The sequence below is a fragment of the Sus scrofa genome, chromosome X, assembly GCF_000003025.6.
Source record: "Sus scrofa isolate TJ Tabasco breed Duroc chromosome X, Sscrofa11.1, whole genome shotgun sequence".
NCBI classification, from domain to species: domain Eukaryota; kingdom Metazoa; phylum Chordata; class Mammalia; order Artiodactyla; family Suidae; genus Sus; species Sus scrofa.
This window is the reverse complement of record NC_010461.5, coordinates 5946614-5963465: the sequence shown is the minus strand read 5'-3', so window position 1 is coordinate 5963465 and position 16852 is coordinate 5946614. Positions and strand designations below refer to the sequence as shown.

Genomic DNA, 16852 nt, shown 5'->3' with positions numbered 1-16852 from the left:
GAGCCACGTCTGCTACCTATACCACAGTTCACGCCAATGCCGATCCTTAACCCACTGATCCGGGCCAGGGATTGAACCTGTGTCCTCACGGATCCTAGTCAGATTTGTTTCCGCTGAACCACGACTGGAACTCCCAGAAGGCTTCTTAAGCTGGGTAATTTGAAGAGCGTTTCACGAAGGGCTTGATTACAAAGCTCTGGGCATGGCCTGGGGCAGGGCCCCTCAAGCTGGACCTCAAAAAGGATGCACCCCACAGAAGTGCCTGGAAGGTTCCCTTGATCTCTTTTGGGGTGGAGGCAGGGTTTCCCAGCCTCAGCCCTACTGACATTCTGGGCTGGCTTCCTCTCTGTGGTGGTGGTGGGGGTCAGGGGGGCATCCTGATCATTGTGAGAAATTTAGCAGCATCCCCGGATGGATTCGAGACCCTGGAGCCCATGAGGGACCTTCACACTGTGAGGATCTACAAGAAATCGCTTGCAGCCTGCCTGGGGAGGCCAGCTCTAAGAAGCACGGTGTTTTCCCCGAGCTGTGCCTTCACCTCGCTGCGGGTCTTCCAGCGAACTTAGCACAAACGAGCAGCATCGCAGTGGGCAGGTGACAGCTTGAATGGTGCCCCCCAAAAGATACGCGGCAGTTCCAACCTCCCTGCTTATACACATTCTCTTATCTGGGAACAGGGCCTTTGCAGGCAGCATTAGATGAGGTCCTACTGGGTCAAGGAGGGCGCCTTCGCAGTCTGACCCACATCCTTGTAGGAAGAGATGGTGACACAGAGACAGAGACGCACCGAGGCAGGAAGCCAGGACGCTCAGGGAGAAGACCGTGTGGTGACAGGTTGGAGGGACATGTCCACAAGCCAAGCAACGCCAAGGATGGCTGGCAACACCGGACACTGAGACAGGGGCATGGAATGGACTTTCCCCCAAAGCCCTCACAGGGCAGGGCTCCACACGGCACTGGATTTCAGACTTCTGGCTTCCACAACAGATGGGGGTAGAACAGACTCTGGCCGTTTCAAGTCACCTGGTTTGTGGTACCGGCTACGGCTGCCCTAGAAAATGGAGAGCATCCCTCTCCTGTGAGTGTGCACGGCGGTGAACGTGATGCACAAACATCTCTGGCACGCTCTTCCGAGGTCTCACGTGCCCATGAACATAAACACGCAAACTCACGGAGGAGGTGCAGGGCAACCGGTGACCTGGGCCCAGAGGCCCTCATGTTGTTGCTCTAGGGCTTAGGCCACTGGGCGAGTCCCTCCAGCCTCAGTAAGGCCTGTTTTGCTTCCCGAAAGACGGGCCCTAACAGTGCACAGGTCAAGTTGCAGGGACTATTAAGCGTTTGAGGCAACAGTAACAGGAGCCCACATGGCCATTCCCAGCCTCCCTGCTGGGAAGCTGGCTGAACCCTAGCTCAGCCCAGGTGGAGGGTGACACTGGCCCTGCTGAGAAGGAACTTTCATTTTATTTTGTTACATTTACTTATTTTTGCTTTTGAGGGCTGCACCTGCAGCATATGGAAGTTCCCAGGCTAGGGGTTAAATTGGAGCTGCAGCTGCCAGCCTACACCACAGCCACAGCAAGATAGGGTCTGAGATGGATCTGTGACCTACACCACAGCTCATGGCAATGCTGGATCCTTAACCCACTGAGCAAGACCAGGGATTGAACCAGCATCCTTGTGGATATTAGTCAAGGGTGTTACTGCTGAGCCACAATGGGAACTCCAGTTTTATTTATTTATTTATTTAGGGCTGCACCTGCAGCATATGGAAGCTCCCTGGGCTAGGGGTTGAATCGGAGCCATAGCTGCCAGCCTATGCCACAGCTCACAGCAACACAGGATCCTTAACCCACTGAGCAGGGCCCAGGATCGAACCAGCATCCTTATGGATACTAGTTGGATTCTTAACCCACTGAGCCACAACGGGAACTCCTATGCCTTCATTTTTTTTTGTTTGTTTTTTTAGCTATTTCTTGGGCCGCTCCCGCGGCATATGGAGGTTCCCAGGCTAGGGGTCAAATCGGAGCTGTAGCCACCGGCCTACGCCAGAGCCACAGCAACGAGGGATCCCAGCCGCGTCTGCGACCTACGCCACAGCTCACGGCAACGCCGGATCGTTAACCCACTGAGCAAGGGCTGGGATTGAACCCGCAACCTCATGGTTCCTAGTCGGATTCGTTAACCACTGCGCCACTATGGGAACGCCTCGTTTTTTTTTTTTTTTTTGTCTTTTTTTAGCCTATGCCTTCATTTTAATGTTGCAGGGGAATAGGAGGAAGGCTGGGGGAAGGAGTCGTGTGGACAGAAGGTACTGGGATGTAGAGGGTGGTGCCAGTCTTGGACATGCCCATGCAGCCCACCCCAAGGGCAGCTCCTGTGTCCAGTGCTGGGCTGCCCCAGGGAAGGGAGCAGAGTCAGCTGGGCCCTGCCCGCAAGGGTCTTATCTTCTGGGTAGGGGGAGGGACACGCTGCCTGCATTTGTCCAGGCCTCGCAGTGTACTGGGTGCCAAGGTGGGGTAGGTCTAAGGCTGTCTGGGTGCAGGGAGGTGAGCGGCCAGAAACGAGCATGGCTTTTCATGTCTTGCTGGCAGGCTTACATCCCATGCGGACCTGACAGTTCTTGCTCATTCTGGGAAGATGGGTCAGGAGTGAGGGTGAAACGACAGTCAGTCAGGTTGTTCGAGAGGTTGCTCTTAATTTCATAGGAAATTTCTGAAGGTAAAATATTTGAAAACTTATTATTATTTTAAGAACATAGACTAGCCTGGTTTAGGTTAATAAACTGTCATCTTAAGGAAGTCCTTTGAGGGCTTGCTTTAAAGAACAAATGAGGATAATTCATAATTAGCGCGGCACTTTTTTGGGAGCGTGGGGAAAACAATCCCAGGGAAATGAGGTGCTAATTACCATGCCAGAACGCAGGAATATATCCGGAATATGCTATGTCATATTTTTGGAGGCATGCTAAAAATATCAGCAGGACTGTAAGGGAAAACCCAATTTCTAGTTATCTAATATTTATTAAATGCATGAAAAATAATTTATTCATTCTGTTAAAGAGAGGAGCATAAGGAAATGGTGCCAATTCATTTACCAGAGTTATATTTTAACAGCCTTTCGAAGACTCTCGTTCCGAATTAGCTATTCCGACAGTTACTGAAAAATCATATTAAAACTCAAAAGCCACATTCCTGTTGTATTCATTCATTTTCCTGACAATTAATTCAAAGGTAACTACGTTGCTGCCAGCACATGTGGACATCTCACAAGCTCATGCACAGATCTGCAATTTTCACTTCTTTTCCTTAGCCTGGAATGTATCTCCCTGACCCTTCGCTTTCTCCCCAAACTGGAGGCTCAACCCCAAATGTTTCTGTCTCCAAGTGTGGAATATTTATTTGTATTGTCGATGCCATCTTTAGGTAATTTCCAGCAAGGTTTTGCTTGTTGATTCAGAAAACCTTTTTTCCCTTTTAGCCGTCTCTCCACCTGGGGTTGCTTGCTACGTACACGCTCCAACATCTCAGAACTGCTGAAGTGCAAGACGCGTAGGAGTTTAAGAGATGAGATGGTAATTACACATTTCCAGGGCCATGTGGCTGCAGGAGGCTCAGGGGACGCAGTGACAGGGCAAACACAGATGGAACAACAACCACCACCACCACCAAGCAGGACACTTTGTATCACCCAAGGACACAAAAGCTAAACTGACAGTCCTGAAAAAATAGACTGGCTATTATTTCATGACATGTATGAAACAGCATGTGCTCTTTCTATAAATGTAAACCATCATAGCCCCACAATCCGAAAAAGAGATTAATCTAGTTCCTGCAACGTTTACTCTGTTAAAGTGATGATCCAGCCTTTTCTTCTTGGTGTGACGGTTCACACTCGCCCAGCTTCTGTCAAAACCATCACGTAATGCGAATTAATGGAGTCCAAATTTATTAGATCTTATTAATTATGACCTTGCTGCTTCCTGGCCAGACACGTACAAGGGATTTGGGATCCACCAACATGTTGGGGAGCCTGGCAGCAGGAAAGTCGAATAAGGCAGAAAGGAGCAAGGAGCGTAAACGTGCACACTTGCAAACCGTGTGGAGCCTGATTTGGTTGGAAGGTGCCTCCATGGGAGTGTCGTGGTCAGAGGTATCACCAGCCGATGAGCTCTGTCCTGTCTTCAGCTGGCTCTCCCCTTCAGGGCAGTGAGGGTGGTAGAGGGATCTAGATTCGGGGGGAAACTGGAAATGCTCAGGAAGTCGATCCCTCCTTTAGTGTCTGGTCCAGCTAGAAACCCTGGTCCAGCTCAGAACTTGCTCTGAGTGCAGCCTGGGCTCTGGACTTAAACCCATTCTGCAAAATTCAGGTCAAAGCTCACAGGCTTTGTTTTCAGAGCAAATCCTTTCGTGGCAAAACAGCTGAACATTTCCAGGACTCTAATCATGCAGGAACCCTGTGGGGTCAGGGGACCACAGGGAATGGCTGAGGGCGTGGAGTTGGGAGCCACTGCGTGGGGACTCACCCAGGCTACTCACTGACCCTCTCTGGGCCTCGGTGTTCTCATCTGTAGGATGGGGCCGGGGCAGCTGTGAGGATTCCATGAGGGCTTGTTTGCAGAAGGGTTTAGAACCAGCAGGAGGCTGCGAGTGAACGCTCCAGAAATGATGGAGGAGATTGACAAGCCAAGCAGGTCACGCCTGTCTGTTGTTTTAAGATGACAGATGAGGTGGCGGGGGCTCTGTTATCACCTGATTGAACATAAAAAGTCCCATGGGTGGGACCTTGGGTCTTGTCTGTCATGGGGAGTAGGGTGGGGGGAGGAGGAGGAGGAAGGGGGGGGGTAAGAGAGAGGGAGTCAGGGAACAGAGAGAGAAGGGGAAGGAGACAGGTCCCGTCCTGTGTGCCCTGGCCCCGCCACTCCTCGCCCAGCCTGAGACCCACTGGGCAGGACTTGCCCTCTGCTGGCTGCACACCCACTTTCCTTCCCGCCTGTTACCCAATAAGGCCCCAAGAGTCACTTCTTCCAGGAAGGGTTGGTTCTTTCAAAGAAACTGTTGCAAACCTGAGGCGTCCTTCGGGATTCCAAGAACACATGTGGCATCGCAGGCCCCCGGGGGCAGAGGCTGGAGAGATCTTGGGGCAATGATGTGACCTGGTGTGTGTGACAGCCACCCACCAGGAAGGTTGGCCAGCTCTGGGTCTTCAAAGACCCTCTTCTCCACCCAGACACTTGTGTGCCGGGGCGCTCGTACAGCTAGCATTGATTCGGTGCACAGGGATCCAGAACAGCCACTGCATGGGGCAGTAGCAACGGACCACAAGCTCTATAGGCCCAGGGAAGAACTCCAGCAAGGATGGCACAGGATGTGTGACTCTGGAAGGTTCTGGAGGGACTCAGAGCAGAGCCCAGAGAACAGAAGAGAGACGCCAACAAGACTCCATGGGAATGAAAAGGATGCCCTAGAAGCAGTTATCAAGCAGCAGCCCTCGGCCCAGGGGGCCACTGCTCACTGGACGTGTCAGGGCCAAACCCAGTCAAGTGGGCCGTGAGTGTGAACTACACACCCGATTGCAAAGGCTCCGCCAGGGCAAAATCTCTTATGGATCCTTTTTTTTCGGCTGCGCCCACAGCATCTGGAAGTTCCCGGGCCAGTGATCGAACCGGTGCCACAGATGCAACCTGCGCCAAATCCTTAACCTGCTGTGCCACGGGGGAACTTCCTCATCGATTATTTTCATAGTGATTCCAGGTTGAAATCGTTACGTTTCAATATAGCGGATAAATAAAATATATTCTTGAAATGAATTTCGCATCTTTCTTTTTACCTTTTAAGTTGCGGGTGTCAGAACATTGATTTGGGGGCGTGTGTTCCGTTTCTAGGGGGCAGCACTGGAGGGACAAATACTGCAGAGGAAACTGTGTCATCTCTGATGAGGACAAGCGACAGTCCAAGGGCAGGCGGAGCCTCGGGGGCAGGCAGGACGGGAAGGAAGCAGAGGACCTTCCGAGGCCGGTTCCCGTGCAGACAGCTCTCGGGCACAAGCAAAGGGGATACAGCCTGCTCCTTCCGCAGGTGAAGCCTCCTGTGAGGATACCACCGTTACCTCAGGTGCATATGCTCTTCAGAAGATTCTGGAGACTGTGCTTCTGAGGCGTGAAGTGGTAAACGGAAAAGACAAGGAAACCCAGACAGAGGAGCCACCGCCCCAGGCTGGGGTATCTCAGGAGAGCCGTCATCTGGGTTTCAAGATCGAACCTGGACGTTTCCAAGCAGAAGGGTGCAGGGCTGGAGGGGTGGTCTCTACATGGAGAAGACAGACATCAGTGTGGTCTCTACATGGAGAAGACAGACTTCAGTGACTTAGTGTGTCTGAGCGTTGTGGGGAAGTGTCAGGAGACGCTGGAAAGCATTTGGAAAAACGTGGCATACATCCCTAGATCACTGAGCAATGGCATGAGACAGGTGTCATTCCAGAAACTATTCAGAGTTGAACAAGAAAGGAAATGCAATCACAGCTTGCCACTCACACGAGCAGAGAACAGAGGAGGCCAAAATAAAAAAGACTATATAAACAAAAATCATAATATCTAAGTTGGGGGGCTGTGGGGAGTTGAACTGGGGTAATGAGAGCAGGCAACTCCTCAGGCGCCCTAACGGAAGTTGATGAAATGACCGGAAATGAACAAATCAAGAAATAAGAGCGCGTGCACGTTATTTAGAAACAGGCGCAGAAATTCTACAAGAATTAGGTAGGAGTGCAAAGTTGTAGCTTGGAGGGTGGGTGGATGCAGGTAAGGAGAGGTGGAGCAGGGCATCGTCCTTTGGATGGAACTGTACGTGAGCTGAGCTTTTGTTTGACTGAATACTTTTTTTCAAGGACAAGGAGGTTCTGCACCAGCTGAGCTTTCTGGTGCGCCGTGAAATTGCACCAGAATTTGAGTCTTTATGGCATGTTTCTCCTCATACGAGATCAAGAAGTAAGTTTCCAAAATAGGCTTCCCCTCGAGAACAAGTGAGGGGGCCAGGGCATCCTGTGTGAGCCTCTTGGCTCTCTGCTCCCTCCGGTCCTCTCCTCGGGGGCTGAGCTGGGAGTCCTCCCCGGTCCGCCCCACATCCGCAGGCCTTCCCCTCCAGGCCTGCCTCCATGCCTCCGATCCAGCCACCTCGGGATCCGCGGATCCGCGGGGCTAACGCATTCTTCTCAAAATCTTCCCTCCCCCCCGCCGTCATTCCCAGCTATTTAGGTCACCGTGGACGATTTTAGAGACAGAGGAAGAGGCACTAATGCAAACTTGGGCTAGCGTTTGTTAAAAATAAAATGTTGGCATGCATATTTTAACAGGAACCCGTCTGGATCTGAAAATACACACAGAGACGACGAGGACACACAAGGGGACCTCTTTTCTTCCCGACGCTTTCGTCAACTCAAGAAAACTTGTTCGTCAAGGCAGCCGTTGCTCTACTGACTTGCATCATGCCTGCCCCCAGCCACATTCTTCAGAGACAGCGTCTCGCATCTGGGATTTCACAAGCGACAGTGGGGGAGGTGGGTGGGAGCCGAGCGCGGTCCTTGCTCCTGCATTCTCGGGATGGAATGAGACAGAGCCTGTTTGGCGCTGAAGACAGAGCTCTGGGTATGTCTGTGCCCATTTCGGTGGGGAAGTGGGGAATGTTGGGGGGCTGCTCCTTGCCAGACTCGGGGGCAGAGGCGCATCCACAGAGTGACGGCACGAGGCCAGGCTGGTCTCCTTCCCCCTCCTCCAGGAGCATGGGACACAGGTGTCTCCTTCTGGGCAGAAGAAGTCACTGAAACTTGCCTTCTTACTCAGCACTGTTTTTTTCTCCTGGAGCGTCAAAATCATTGCTTAATTTCTACTGTGGGCAATGAAAGCCACGATGTGAGCAAAACTTAGTGAAAAATTAATCCAGGGGGAGTACCTGCCTCTTTTTTACCTCCTCACCATCAAAGCAGAGCTGGTTTGAAAACAACCCAAGCAAATGTGACTTTGGGGGAGGGGCGCTTGGGGTCCGGGAGCCCAGCTGCTTGGCCCCTCTTGACAGATATCCTGTCCCCAAGCTTCAGGTCTCGGATCTGAGTCCAAGGAGGAGAGATGGGAAAGGGAACGCTCCTCCCCATACAAATGTGGGTTTTTCTGAGCCACGCTCAGCTCCGGCAGGTGCTGTGAAGGCATCCCGCAGGACCCCCCACACGTGACCCACATCCGCGGAGGAGAGCTTGTTCCTAGGAGGCCGCCCACACGCTGCTGTCCAGCAGACATTGACAGAACACTGTAACTCACCTACAAGTAAAAATAATTGAAAGAAAGTGTGATCGTGCCACAGGAAAGCCTACCTTGTCGTCTAGACTTCTTTGGCCCTTGACAGACACCTCCTAGAAGTTCTTTATTTTTCTCTTGCTTTCTTAAAGCAAGATTTTGAAGCAGCTCTCACGCAACCCAGCTTGGGTCTGCTCTGCGGTGCGTAGTAAAGCTAATCTCCTGATACAGGGCTGTGGTGCAGGGACGTGCAGCGGTTACGGTGGGCGTCCAGCAAGGCGTCCAGGTGGTAATGCTCCCAAGGCCCCGACTCCCCAGCGGGTTCCAGGAGAGCATGTTTGGAGGCCAGGTAAGGGAGGGGGTCCCAGGTGTGTGAACAGCTTGTGCACAGTTCTCTGGCTGGCTGATGGCAAGGTAACACGCACTGTCACAGGGGTTTGTGTCATCAGTCCTTAGGCTGCAGCAGGCCTGGGGGCTACAAGCTCCTGGGCATCGAGCAGATAACAGCCTCCACTGGGTGGGAGTTTTAGCATCTGTAAAACAGCTCAGGAAGCTGCATCAGATACGGTTATCTGGGCTTTAGAGAGGAGCTGAAGCAGAGGACACGGGGGGAGGGGGCTGGCCCAGGGAACGTCCCAGAAGGTCCTGCTCGGTGACACCAACATCTGTTTCCAGAGAAACTTTGTCTTCCACCTTCTTCCCTGCCCCACAGGGAAAGTACTTTTCTAATGTAGATTTCTTGCCTAAATAAGAGACTGAAGACTCAGTCACTGAAATCAGGGTGTTCCATGACTGCTGGGGCTCATGGTACATCTCATCAAGAACCCAAAGAGTTGGTGCACAAAGACAGGCATTCCCGTTGTGGCACAGCGAAAACAAATCCGACTAGTATCCATGGGGACGAGGGCTCCATCCCTGGCCCCGCTCAGTGGGTTAAGGATCCGGCGTGACTGTGAGCTGTGGTGTGGGCTGCAGACGCGGCTCGGATCTGGCATTGCTGTGGCTGTGGTGTAGCCTGGTGGCTCTAGCTCTGATTCAACCCCTAGCCCGGGAACATCTTTATGCCACAGGTGCAGCCCTACAAAAAGCAAAACCCAAACATAACAAAAACCAACCAAGCAACCAACAAAAGGTTTGCTTTAGAAGTGAAACAGGGGGGCAGACATAAAATCATTCAGGTGGTTGGGTTCCCCTCTGGAAATGTGGAAGACAGCAGTCCCTCCCCGGTATAGTGTAGAGAAATGAAAACTGAGGTGTTCACAGACACTGGCCCACAGCAGCCAGATTTGTAAGAGCCCAAAACCAGTATCGGCCTGGATCCCTGCAGTGTAGACACACTGTTTATTGATACACAACCACCTGGATGACTCCAAGCACCCAAAGCCAGTCTCGACACGCCACGGATTTCATGATTCCTTTGCAGACTCCCTCCACATCACCAAGTATAGAGATGAAGACCAGACTCCCTGGCTTCCAGGGGATGGAGAAGGAGAGAGGGCATGTGGCAATAAAGAGGTGACCCAGGGACTTGCCTTCTAGTGATGGGGGAGTTCTGAGTGTTGACCATGGCAGCGTTATATGAATCTAAAAGTGGTACAACTTTTTATTTATTTACTTATCTTTTTTCTAGGCCCCCACCCAAGGCACATGGATGTTCCTGGGCTAGGGGTCGAATCGGCGCTACAGCTGCCGGCCTAGGCCACAGCTACAGCAACACTGGACCCGAGGCTGAGTCTGCGACCTACACCACAGCTCACGGCAAGGCCGGATCCTTAACCCAGGAGCGAGGCCAGGAATTGAACCCTCATCCCCGTGGATACTAGTCGGGTTCATTACCCCCTGAGCCACGATGGCAACTCTGGTACAACTTTCTACAATTCCGGTGATGTTACCAATTTCACGAGTGCATGAAAACACGTGGTATCTGAGTCAGGACTGCAGACTAATCCATTGTATTGGGCCTTTGTTGATTTCCTGGCTTTGATCCTGTGCTCTGGTTTTATGTAAGATGCTGCCACTGGGGAGAGGGGGTGATGGGAACAAGAGACTCCTCTGTACTATTCTTGCAACTTCCTGTGACTCTGTAATTAGTTCCAAATACAAGTCACCCAGTGGAAGCATCTTGGCTCCTAGGAAATCCTCCCTAAGATTCGTTAGATTAGTTCATTCCCATACCTGGCGAGAGTTGGGCCCGAATGGATCGCGTGTTCCAGCTTCTTATCCAGCAAGCACGTAGCTGGCAATATTAAGAAAAGCAAGTGCCTGAAGTAGCTTTGTCTAAACACTACACTTTCCCTAAGAATCCGCTATTACAGAGAGAAACACAAGCCAAACCCATGACAAAGGTGTGATTGCTCAGTCTTGGTCTGCCAGCAGGCAAGGGCATTTGCGTTAGGAGGGTTTATGGGGTTTATGTCCACACACTGTCTTCCAAAGCACGTGGTGCACTCCGGGGCCCACCGTGCCCACTCTCACGCCTGTAGCAGCCTGGTGGCTCCGTCCCTCCCAGACCCAACTGGCATCAGCAATTCCGACTCGGCTATTGCAGCTGCATGCTGAAGGGGCAGGGTGGCCTGCTTTTTTCTCTCTGACAGTGCCACAGATACGTCTTGGGGATGCTCACTGAATAATTAATTTTCAGTTTTAAATAATTCACTCGTCCTGGCCTGCATAATTGCTGGGGACCAAAGAATTAATTAGTTGGATGGCTTTTCTTTCTCCCGTTTTTTTGCTTGGAGGGAGGGCTAGGCCTTGCTGAGTGGAACACAACCAAACAGCCTCTAACTAGGACGTTATCTCAGCAATATCTGAGCACACAAGGGCGAGAGGATAGCGATGCTAATGATTCTGCAGGGCGGAGAGCAGAGATGTTTCTTTCCACTGAATCCCACAGTCCGTGCCCTGACAGCCCACGCATCGCTCCTGGATTATTTTTGTTGGGGAGGACCGGGCCACGCATAGATCAGAGCAATCAAAACGTGATCACAGGCACGCCCTCTGAGGAGCAGTGGGTTAAGGATCTGATGATCGTGGCTGGGGTCGCTGCGGACGAGTGGATTCAATCCCTGGCCCAGCACAGTGGGTTAAAGCTATTGCAGTAGCCGTGGCGTAGGTTGAAGTCGTGGCTCTGGTTCAGTCCCTGGCCTGGGAACTTCCATATGTCACAAGTGTGACTGTAAAATAAAACAAAAACAAAACCAAAACCAAAAAAAAAAAACAAAAAAAAAAAAAACGGAGTTCCCGTTGTGGCTCAGCGGTCAACAAACCTGTCTAGGAACCATGAGGTTGCCGGTTTGATCCCTGGCGTCGCTCAGTGGGTTAAGGATCCCACATTGCCGTGAGCTGTGGTGTAGGTTGCAGACGCGGCTCAGATCCAGCGTTGCTGTGGCTGTGGTGTAGGCTGGCAGCTGCAGCTCCAATTCAACCCCTAGCCTGGGAACCTCCTTATGCCACGGGTATGGCCCTAAAAAAAAAAAAAAAAAAAAAAAGGATCACAAACCCTTGGTTTAGAATAAGGCCTGGCTAACTATCCATGGGTCAAGTGAAACCCATTGTATGTTTTTTGCAAATAAAGTTTTATTAGCACACACTCATGGCCATTCATCTCTGGCTGCTTTCAGCTATACTAGCAGCTGACAGAGACTGTAGGGAGAGCCAAGTCTAAAATATTTCTTCTCTGGCCCCTTGCAGAAAAAGTGTGCCAATCCCTTCTTTAGAAGGCCATTAACGCCATCTGTCTCTCCTGACATTATTTTATTTTTTCTTTTTAGGGCCGTACCTGTGGCATATGGAAGTTCCAAGGCTAGGGGTTGAATCAAAGCTGCAGCTGCCGGCCACAGCCATGGCCACGCCAGGTCCTTAACCCACTGAGTGAGGCCAGGGATCGAATCCACATCCTCATGGATACTGGTCAGGTTCTTAACCCACTGAGCCACAGTGGAAACTCCCCTGGATTTATTTATTTATTCTGCCAAGCCTGCAGCCTGCGGAAGCTCCCAAGCCAGGGATCAAACCTGAGCTACAGCAGTAACCAGAGCCACAGCAGTTACAATGCCTGATCCTTAACCTGCCAAGCCACCAGGGAACTCCTCTCCTGAATTTAAAATACCTTTGCTAGGACTGTCGACACTACGAAACCTCAGGGTTAAGTAGGACTTCTTCTCACCTTGAGGGGAATGAGGGAGGAGAAATAGAGACAAGAAACAAGAACCCTGGGTAAACCCTCAATGGGCTCTGGGCCTTTGAATATTTCGGACGAGGACCTGGGTTCTTGGGGTGGGGCGGCCACATGCAGTCAGGGATGTAAAGCACCCATCGTGGTGCTTGGCATGTAGTAGAGAGTAGGGCTCTTAGGTCGATTTTATCGTTATAATGTCTGTTTCCCCAAGACAAATTTTATCTTTCAGGGATGAATTTATCAGATAAACTACAATTTTCTCTGTGCTTATCGTCTGAACCAGAAATTACAATCTTGAACACTTGTGGAGCTGGAAAAGCTCGATCTGTGTCAGCACGGCCCTAGAAGTGGACAAGACGCCTGAAGGGCAGTCTGGCCTTTGGAATCCGTCCATGCCTGTTTCTCCGGAGGGACTCAGGCCCCATCCCCACCAGCAGAAAGCCAGCGTGCTTGGGAATACACAGAGCTATGCGTAAAATGGAAATGTTTACAATGCAGAATCTGTGCTGTCCAGTCTAAGTGGGGCCGGTGTACTATTAAAAGCGAGAGACGAGAAACGTGAAGAGAACAAAAGCCGTGCCGTCCAGCAAAGCCACAATATCCAGTCCCACATCACGTCCATTGCCCCAAAGGAAGTCCTCATTGAGCAACCTCTTCCCACCCCCTCAGCCCCCAGCCCCTGGTAACCACGGACTCGCTTTCTGTCTCTATAGATGGGCTGAATCTGGAGAGTTCCTATAACTGGAATCACACAGCATGATTTGTGTCTGGCTGCTCTGACCTCGCACAGTATTTTCAAGGTTCATGCATGTTATATAGCATGTATCAACACTTCCTTTTTATACCAGAAGATTGCATTATGATACCACACTTTGGAGTTCCTGTGGTGGCTCAGTGATTAACAAACCCAACTAGGATCCATGAGGAAGCAGGTTCGATCCCTGGGCTCGCTCAGTGGGTTAAGGATCCCGGGCTGCAGTGAGCCGTGGTGTAGGTCGCAGATGCAGGTCAGATCTGGCATTGCTGTGGCTGTGGTGTAGGCTGGCAGCTGCAGCTCTGATTAGACCCCTAGCCTGGGAACCTCCATATGCTGAGGGTATGACCCTAAAAAGCAAAATAATAATAATCATCATTATAATAGCACACTTTATTTATCCATGCATCTGTTGATGGACATTTGGGTCGGTCCACTTGGGGCTATGGTAAACAGTGCTGCTGCAAACATCTGAGGGCACGTGTTTGAGTTGTTGTGTTCAGATCTTTGGGGTACCTGCTGAGGAGTTGAAATGCTGGGTCATATGATAATTTTATTTTATTTTATTTTTAATTTTATTTATTTATTTATTTATTCTTTGCTTTTTAGGGCCGCACCCATGGCATATGGAGATTCCCAGGCTAGGGGTCGAATTGGAGCTACAGCGGCCAGCCTATGCCACAGCCACAGCAACACCAGATCCTTAACCCACTGAGCGAGGCCAGGGATCGAACCCACAACCTCATGGTTCCTAGTCAGATTCATTTCCGCTGCGCCCCGACGGGAACTCCCATGATAATTTTACATGTAACTGACTGAGGATGACGAAAATGTTTTCCTCGGCACCAGGACCATCTTAGATGCACGCAGTCCTTCCCGAATCTGAAAGAAATGCCTTCCCGTTGTCCTCTGAGTAACGTCCGTATTTTTGACGAGACTGACAGGATCATCCAGACGTGGGCCCTGCCTTTCCACCCCACGGGTGCTATTCCTTGCTCACCACACGCGTCCTCACTACGGCCTTTAGGCGCGTCCCCCTGCCTGGAACGTTCCTGTCCTTGCTGTTTAAGCATTTCACCCTCTGTGACATCTCAAGTCCTAGTCCTAGTCTCAAGCCTCTCTCACGCTTTTTGTTTCTCTCTCTCTTTCTTTCTTCCTTCCTTCCTTTCTCTCTCTCGCCCTCCCTCCCTTCCTTTTTTTTATTTTTGCTTTTTAAGGGCCACCCCTGTGGCACATGGAAGTTCCCAGATTAGGGGTCGAATTGGAGCTGCCAGCCTACACCATGGTCACAGCAACGCCAGATCTGAGCCACATCTGCCGCCTACACCGCAACTCACAGCAATGCCAGATCCTTAACCCACTAAGCGAGGCCAGGGATCGAACCGGCATCCGCATGGACACTCGTCGGGTTTGCTGCCTCGGAGCCAGGACGGGAACTCCTTTTGTGCTTTCTGATCTGAGCGCTCACTGTAGTGTCCTGAAGCTCCTTTCTATGAGGCGATGGCACCCACTAAATAGTATCCCCCATGAAGGCAGGGGTAGCATGTGTCCTGCCCTTGATTTTCAGCACAACATGAGGGCTCAGTACATCCGGGAATGAATTAAGTTCCAGGTGCTGTCATCATCCAGGACACAATCAGGGCCGTCGAAGATGATGAAGGGACTCACCCACATTTCATCCTGGACAGGAGGGGCCTGGGGCCTGGCCCCCAGTCCCCCCTCCCCCCATTCTCCTTTCTGCTCACTCAGTATCGTCACGTGCTCCACCGGCACGCAACCTTCGGACGAGCTACTTAGAAGCCATGTTGCACTGAGATGAGGTGTTCTGGCTTGAGACACAACTACCTGAAACTGTGGTTAGCTGGGTGCTTGTGTTAAGAATTAGGTTCCAGGAGTTCCCATCATGGCTCGGGGTAATGACCCCTACTATATCTATGAGGATGTGGGTTTGATCCCTGGCCCTGCTCTGTAGGTTTAAGGATCTGGTGCTGCCACGAGCTGTGGTGTAGGTAGCAGCTGCAGCTCAGATCCCGAATTGCTGTGGCTGTGGTGTAGGCCAGTGGCTAAGGTTCTGATTCTACCCCTAGCCTGGGAACTCCCATATGCCACAGCTGAGGCCTTAAAAAGACAAAAAAAAAAAAAAAAAAAAAAAAAAAAGAATTAGGTTCCTCTTGCTTTCTGACTTACTATTTTCCTCAATGTTGAATAAGCTGCCTCTATGATGAGAATTCGTTTCTAAAATCATTACTGTTTCGTGAAACAAGTGTTGATCAACATCTGTGTGCAAAGGAATTCTTCGAGGTGTTCCTGCTCTGGCGCAGTGGGTTAAGGATCCCGCATAGTCTCTGTGGCAGCCTGGGTCACTGCTGAGGCACAAGTCTGATTCCTGCTCCGGGAACTTTCAAATACTGCAGGTGTGGAGTTTAAAAAAAAAAAAAAAAAAAAAAAAACAAAAAACGGTGATTTAGGCCACCATGAAATACCATGCTGACCTAGAATGGCTGATGTTATTGACTACATAGAAGTTTTTTTTCTTTTGTTTTTTTTGGTCTTTTTTTGTCTTTTCTAGGGCCGAGCCTGCGGCATATGGAGGTTCCCAGGCTAGGGGCCTAATTGGACCTGTAGCCGCCAACCTATGCCACAGCCACAGGAATTCAGGATCTGAGCCACGCCTGCAACCTACACTACATCTCACAGCAACCCCAAATCCTTAACCCACTGAGCAAGGCCAGGGATCGAACCCGCAACCTCATGGTTCCTAGTCAGATATGTTAACCACTGAGTCACGACGGGAACTTTTTTTAGGTTTTTTGTTTGTTTGTTCTTAACTGACCACACAGAAGAAGGGCAAGGAGGTGGAGGCCAGAATTCTGACAGGGATGGTGAGAAATTTATGTAACACAACCACTTTGGAAAAGGGCCTGACAGTATGTTAAGAGGTTTACCACACATCCATTCTAAGCCCAGCAACTTCATCCATAGGGAGTTACCTAAGAGAAAGTAAAATCCAAGTCCATAACAGACAGCATGGTGTGAGAATGTCCATTTACGTTTCATTTACAGTCACAAAAAACTGGGGACAGTCAGTCATCTCTCAGTTGAATGGCTACATAAGCAATGGCCTAGCCACAGAAGGGCATCCTGGTCAGCTCCAAAGAGGATAAAACGACTGAGACCCACCACCACTCACACAGATGCACTTCCAAAACATCATGCTGAAAGAGGGAAAGAAACGCGTCATCAAAGAATACACACTGTATGATTCCTGACGCTCCAGGGAAGGCAGATCTAGTTTTTAGTGACAGAAGGTCGATCGGTGGAGAGAGGATGGACCAGGAGGAGGCACAAGGCGACTGTCTCATGACAGTCTCATGACTGTCTCTATGTGTGGGCACCATGGGCATAGGCGGGTCAACAAAACCAATCACACGGGATGTGGAGACTCGTGCATTTCACTGTATGGAAACGAGACCTCGATTTTTAGAAATGGAAAATGACAGTCCCTTTGCTGCTTGTAAATGAAAAGATGATTTATGTAATGGTTTGCTCTATGGCACAATGTGATCTCACAGGCTCTGTGAGCGTGTCTTAGATGACGTTGGGTGGGCTTCTTGGCTTTCTACTCTACGATCACTGAATTAAA

The 16852-nt window shown here is 50.7% G+C and overlaps 1 long non-coding RNA gene across 1 annotated transcript; it reads left to right on the top strand.

The window, feature by feature from the left end:
- On the top strand, positions 5014-9131 carry LOC106506886. Its single transcript, XR_001302526.2, has 3 exons — positions 5014-6751; positions 6880-6979; positions 7345-9131. It is a non-coding gene; the product is annotated as an uncharacterized LOC106506886 (long non-coding RNA).